Here is a 6,994-nt window from a genome sequence, read left to right as displayed (position 1 = left end):
GACGGAGACAACTCCTGTCTTCAGTATCCTTTTTGCATGCTTTTGCAAGTGAAGTGATATCGAGATGTTCAGCTAGCGTAACAGCTCCTTACAGCATCATAGCCATCCTTATTAGCAGTAGTTAGATTTTAAACTATTCTTTTAAATATTTATGCTGGACAAATACAACCAATTCAGAAGTAGGACAGCAAGAAGTGAGATTACAGGACAACTCCTGTCTTCAGTATCCTTTTTGCATGCTTTTGCAAGTGAAGTGATATCGAGATGTTCAGCTAGCGTAACAGCTCCTTACAGCATCATAGCCATCCTTATTAGCAGTAGTTAGATTTTAAACTATTCTTTTAAATATTTATGCTGGACAAATACAACCAATTCAGAAGTAGGACAGCAAGAAGTGAGATTACAGTCACCTTTTAAAAATTAAGACCATATTTTATTTCTCATCATTTCTTATCCTTGAGAAATTTTGCTTTCCAACTGCCACCAAAATTTACTTAAAAGATGAATATAACGTTCCTCATAGATTAATCTATTTTCAGTACTGTCTATTGATCTCATCCTTTGTAGGAGAAAGGACTTAATTTCTTAAAGGTTTTAAAGTTCTGTTTATTTTACTCACAAAGCTGTTCTACTGACTGCCCACTTTAAGAAGTCAAATGTGTAAAGCAGTCCTCTAAGGATTCTTTTTCTGGAAAAGTTGCATTCCTTTTTTCTGTTAAGTACTATTGTACTTTTAAAGCATGTTCCTCTAATTATGATACCCATTAAGGTTATTAAGTAACCCTGGGTTGTGGACTAATTAAAAAAAAAAAGTCATTCTAATGTAAAAATTTTTAATACCTGCAGGTAAGCAAATGAACATGAACTCTTACTGTGTGCATTTGTAGATTTACATGAGTTACAACAAACTAAAAGCTGCTTACCACCTGTTCCAAGATACTATAATCACTAGATTGTATTTATCAATATAAAATGCTTTTAGAAAAATTCTATAGTAATTAAATTGATGCTGTTATAACCCTGGAAGGTATTTTTAACCTCTTAGGATTGTCATATGTACTTTAAATTGAATTTGTTTGCCCCCTTCTAAACAAGAAAGACTTTTTCTGTGTTATCACCATTTTCTTTTGTGTTAACATTCTCACTATTCTTCAATATTGCCACAAAACAAACAAGCAAACAAAAAAGCAGTAATTAGCATAGATCATGTGTTTTCATTTGTGTAGCTGATAATATCCCTGTCTCCATAAACTGTGATATAATTGGACAATTCCAAACTATTTGGAAGACCTCTTTTACTTTCTCCAGTGGGGTTACCATCTGCTGCAGCTTGATCTCCAGTTATCCTTACTAAGGAAACAAAACCTGAAATTATCACAGAATTTAATTCTGCTAATTTTGGAGGAAAGTAATTCCAAATCCCAAATCAAAACAACTTCTATAGATAGAAATTGGAGGAGTTCTAAACACTGAAATCTGAAAGACCACTCACTTTGCTAGGCTTTCAATGAAAGAGGTAATTATTAAAGCAGTATTTGAGATCCCTGTACAGAAAGCAAGGAAATTATTAAATCCAACAGCTGGATGCCACAAAGACAGGGTAAACAGAGTTGGTGTAAGGGTATCCAACAGACTTAGACAAGGATAAATATTTTGGTATTACAGTAGTGTCCAGTCGGAATCAGTTGCATGCAACCTTTTGACCCCTTTTTTTCCCCCCCCCAAGTCATTCACTCACCCACATACAGTGCAACCAAGACAGATTTAATAATAAAAAGAAGATTCCCAAAAGGGTTTTATAAGGTTATCCCAGCTGGCTATAAGAAAACATCAAAAGTGCAGAACAAGCGAAGTATTGCAGAAAAGTTGATAAAAGTGCAAATGGGTCTCAAAAGTGAGTAACTATTTAGCATGCAACCAAGAATCGTATAGCGGTGTTCTCGCTATCTTTGCTGTAGTGTTTTCTGTGGATGGTCTTTGGTCATACAGGATCAGACTGAATGGTTTGCATTTGACTATGCCACTTCACTGAGCATCTCGTTGCTTGTCTTGATGTTGGAGTTGTCCAATGCCTGTTGGCTTTATCCTGTAATAGTTTCTGGGGGACTGTACTTACAAGCAGTGGTCCTGGAGCAAGAGCTAGGAGCTGCATCTTCCCAAACAGCATCATCATGCCTTTGGTATCATCTTCTCAATTCACCTTTGATCATGTTCCAACATATCCTTGTATCTCTGTCCAGTTAGTCATTAATTCTGAGCCAAAATACCACACTGCAGTTCATCTGAGCTTCTCCCTTACCTGGGTATGCCTTTTCCCTGAGATTCCTGGGGAGATGTCTTCCTCCCTCAGAACTGGAAGGACTTCTGAAGTAAAAGAAACAGCGTGTTACTTTTTTGATCATGGAATGAGACATAAAAATTGGCCGCCTTTGATTTTCATGACAAAGCTGCATGTGAATACTTCAAAAATGATTTTATTGCATCTTTGTTTATAGGTCTCTTTCAGAAGTTTCTGATCATTTTCTTGGCCGAAACTGATGCAAAGATTGCATCCTAAAACCATTGCAAAATACTACATCGTAAAGTAGAAGTGGTGGTAATCCCTGTAAAACTCTTATTTCAATATTTTTAAATTACTTTAAGACAGAATGCCTTGGTCTGATATCTGCTGAAAATTTCAGACTGCTTCTTCCTATGATACTGATGGAATTTCCACTACATTCAGCTTTCAGTTAACAGATATGCATTAACCAGGCCCCACCTTCCTCTAGCTGCTGTGCAGTAGCTTGTGCGACGGAAGATTCCTTTCATGGGAGGCCTCCAGCTGCTCATTGCTGTTTGAACTTGCCCTATTTTCTGTGGAAATCTCCATGCTCACTACAGGTGAGTGTAATGAATACAGACAGATTATTTCTAGGGGAAATGTATTATTTGTGCTTTAAATTATTATTTTCCTCCAGAAGGCTGGCTATTTGATGCAGAACCCACATAACTGATGCACCAGCATACAGCTGAAATTTTCACAGTGCGGATAACCAGCCATGGTGTAGGGACCTTCTCCACTCTTCCCTTGTAATGCAGCAAGTGGACTTACGGTGTCTAATACACTTCCTGTGCTGAGCAGCAGTCCCACGCATCCCCTCCCTGCCACCATCCAGGGGACCTTTTCCAGGCAGGTGCAAATAACTGGTGTTACTATAAGACTCAGGTCCTTGGAGTCCATATAATGTAGAATTCTCCTATGTTCTGTTTGCCAGATACACACAAAGTGTTTGCCACGTTGACTTGGCTGACTAAGAGCCATAAAATAAGTTTCCCCTTTTTTGGCTTGGGCAGCAGAGAGTTAAAAGCAACTGGCTGAATATATGCAACCAAAAGGAAACCCCAGTGCGTAGGAAACAAGAAAATGCTGGGCTAGAACTTATTCAACTTGTGAACTTTAGGATGGGTTTGGAAGACGCTCCAGTCTTGACGGGTGTGTGCTTAAACTGCAAAATAAGCAGACTGGAGGATGTTTCAAGATACAGCACTTTGTTCATCTCCATAGTTTGACCAGAGAGTACAGGCTTAACAGGAGGTTTAATTGGCTCGTAAACACAGCTAAAAATCTTTGTGGGTCTGAGGGGAAGGATTGGACTGGGGCACGGCTATCCTTCCGGATGTGTAGTGAAACTGACACTTTTTTTTTCTGTCCACTCCCAGAGCAAAGCTTTACATAGCACCTAGCTATGCAGGCTGTCATATGCTATACTCAGCACCCGTATTGACAAAGGCAATTTGCATTAGGTATGTGCAGGTGCATTTTGACCAAGCTTTTTTTTATTTAGAATTGCTCAAAACCCAAGGGGGCAGAGAGCAGAAATTCTTTTGTTCTGTAGTTAATTCAGAAGCCAGGATGCTTGTTTTTAATACTCTGTTTTTAAGGACGACTTAAAACTATTTACTAAGGATTGGAATGATCTTGCCAAGTTCAAGGCTCTTCGTATTACTTCTTTCCAGTATAAAATGGGTATTTAGAAAAAAAAAAAAGAGCAGCTGATGTTTCTAGCATGTTCCCCATGTTCTTCCGTACAGAACAAAATAATTAGTTAATCCTCTGATGTTGCCTTAGCACAGTACTTGGAAAATTGAAACTCGAAGAGCCATTTTCAGAGAACTGCAAACCATTTATCATTTAATTTCAGTTTTATTTTTTTTAAATGAACCTACATAACACCTGACATTTGTATTTCTCAGTCTATTTAACTGTCAAGGGTTGGTAATTCTCTGAACCTTCTGTTTGCTAAATTTGTACATACTCTGACATACCTAAGTTATTGAGACAGACTTGGTTTTTTTTAATTCAGTTGAGGGAAAAATCATTGAGGCAGTATCAGTTTCATATAGAAAGCTTTGCCAGAATACCCTTTGCAAGCATGGATTTAGAAGACTCCATGGGAAATCAAAAAAATGTTAATCCACATGCTGACCTTTTCAGCTGTTCATTGGACCACCTTAGGAAAAACAACTTTTGCCCCTATGGAGGATCAGGTGACACCATGTCTGGAAATTTTTTTGGATCAGCTTTTTGTTTCTGTTTAACTTGCCTCTCAATTGTATAGCTATTTGAGTTCTGTGCTGATTCTAACAGAATATTGTGTCTTGAGACCTGTAACAGTATATAAGCATATAAAATGCATACGAACATGGTAAGTTACAGTAGCACTTGCCAGTTTTTTTCAGCTTGTGCAGTTTTGTTTTGCAATTGACAAGAGGCTCTGATTTTGTGCAATATAGAAATCTATGTAGCAGATCAGTTTCAGGGCTTTGAAACCCATGCTGTTGCCTTTACTTTTTAGTGTATGCTAATCACAAGAGAAAATATTTTTTACTAATGATGAAGACAAAGCTTTGATCAGTTTTCTGTACACACAGCTTTTGCACTCCAAGTTAGCCTCAGCATCTCTAAGGTTAACATCTTCAAAGTACTAACGTTCAACTGAACTGCATTTCAGTTACTGTTAAACGGACTTTAATCTTTACTTCACAGAAAGGTGGAGCTACATGACTGTGTCTTTAAATGCCTGCATATGTATGTACACATACATAGGGTATAAACTGCCAGCAGTTACGTACTGCACAGTATTTATTCCTTAATTTGACATTTATCATCCAGGATGGATGCTGGTACAAAATACATTTTCAAATCGTACACACTGTAAATCTGGATATTATCACTCAATTATTTTTTATAAATCCTCCCATTGGGGGTTCAGTCATTAATAGTTCAGTTTAACAAACCAGTTCAATTAAAACATTTTTTAAGAGGTTTTGGAAAAATCTGGATCATTTTCCTCTATTCTCTGTTTTTCACTTTTCATACCCTCCATTTCCTAATTCCAGCTGGGAGAAGAAGTGCTGTGTTGCAGCACTTTTCTATGCAGTATTTTTGGCCAAATTAAAAGCAGGAAGTACCAGAAAGTTCACAGAAGAGCATATTCTTGTGAGATTTCTTGTCCAGCTTTACAGACCAAAAGATTCAGATAAGATTTTACTAAGCATTCACATTATTAAATTTCTGCGGCATTGCCTGGAAAACTTGTATTATGGACATTTTATGGTAAATGAGATTAATTCTTCTTGAATATAACTTGGGGGTTTTTCTGAGGTAATTAAGGTGGCAAGATAATTCACTTAGATAATTTAAACAAACAGCTCCTTTGCCCAGCAAAAATTTGCACAATTCCTATAAGCTAGATTGAACCTATTGAACTTTGTAGGCTAACCCCTTGTCCTTCCTTTGGGAGATGTGAGAAATTGCCAACTACATGTCATTGCTCCAAAACATAGTAGGAAACACAGGTTGTTCAATAATTCAAACAGTCTGGGCAAAAAGATTTTGCTATAGTGTTTTAGTAAGAGAGTAATAAGGATGTGCGTATAACAACAGGTTAGTAATAAATATATTATGAAAGTAATAAATATAAAATCAAAGAAAAGCTTCAGTGCATAAATGAGAATTTTATGTAAACTTGAGTAACTGATCTAAGTGCTCTGTGTACAGCTACCATGGATTCTGTATATGGGTTTGTAAAATGCTTAGCAAACTGAAATAATTCGGAAGTAAATTGAGAATTTTGTTGAATTTTAAACCAAAATTAGCATAGCACATTTGGGTTCTAATCTTCAAGGTATTAAAGCAATTAGTGTGTTTTTATTCATCTCATCACATGAGGAGCTTCCTACTGATAGCCTCAGACTATGGTAGATTCTTAACTGTTCTAAATTTAAGATAGTTTTTTTTATTAAATGTAGCAGTATTTAGATGTAACCATGAAGAATTTTCACCAAATATTTTCTCCACTACACTCTATTTGGATCCACTGCTGTAGACAAGGACCCCAAATCACCCTGATTTGTCTTGCCTTCCAGTAGTACACAAACTTAGAATTTAAAGGAAGTAAAGTTTTACTTAATAGGTTGAGCTATTGGTAATCTTTTGTTCCAATGTTATAACAAACATAACACACATCATCATTCTAGGATTTTTCGTTGCTTAGCCTAGATTCTCCAAAATTTAGCCCAGACATCAGGACTGGGAATTCAGTGTTCAGTTTGACATCCCATCCCTTTTCCAAAGGACAGATTCTTTTCTGAATTGATGATTCCTGGCTAACAGGAGAATAGATTCCGAGAGTCAGTGACAGTTTTCATGGAATAACCCAATAGATGCAATTTCCATATACTGTTTGAGTTGGGGTTTACTAACAAATGCAAATGTGCGTAATGCTCTGTCTGGAGCCATGTCTCTGGGGATTTAAAGGACATTTCTCATCTTTTATTCATAGTTAATCAGCCTGGGAGTTAGTTAGATGCTGTCGTGGTTTAACTCCAGCCAGGAACTAAGCCCCACACAGCCGCTCGCTCACTCCCCCCTGGTGGGAAGGGGGAGAGAATCGGAAGGGTAAAAGTGAGAAAAGTTGTGGGTTGATAAAGACAGTGTTTAATAAGTAAA

Source organism: Aptenodytes forsteri, unplaced genomic scaffold (genome assembly GCF_000699145.1).
Source record: "Aptenodytes forsteri isolate BGI_AS27 unplaced genomic scaffold, ASM69914v1 Scaffold56, whole genome shotgun sequence".
In the NCBI taxonomy this organism is placed as follows: Eukaryota; Metazoa; Chordata; class Aves; order Sphenisciformes; family Spheniscidae; genus Aptenodytes; species Aptenodytes forsteri.
This window is presented reverse-complemented; position numbering follows the sequence as displayed.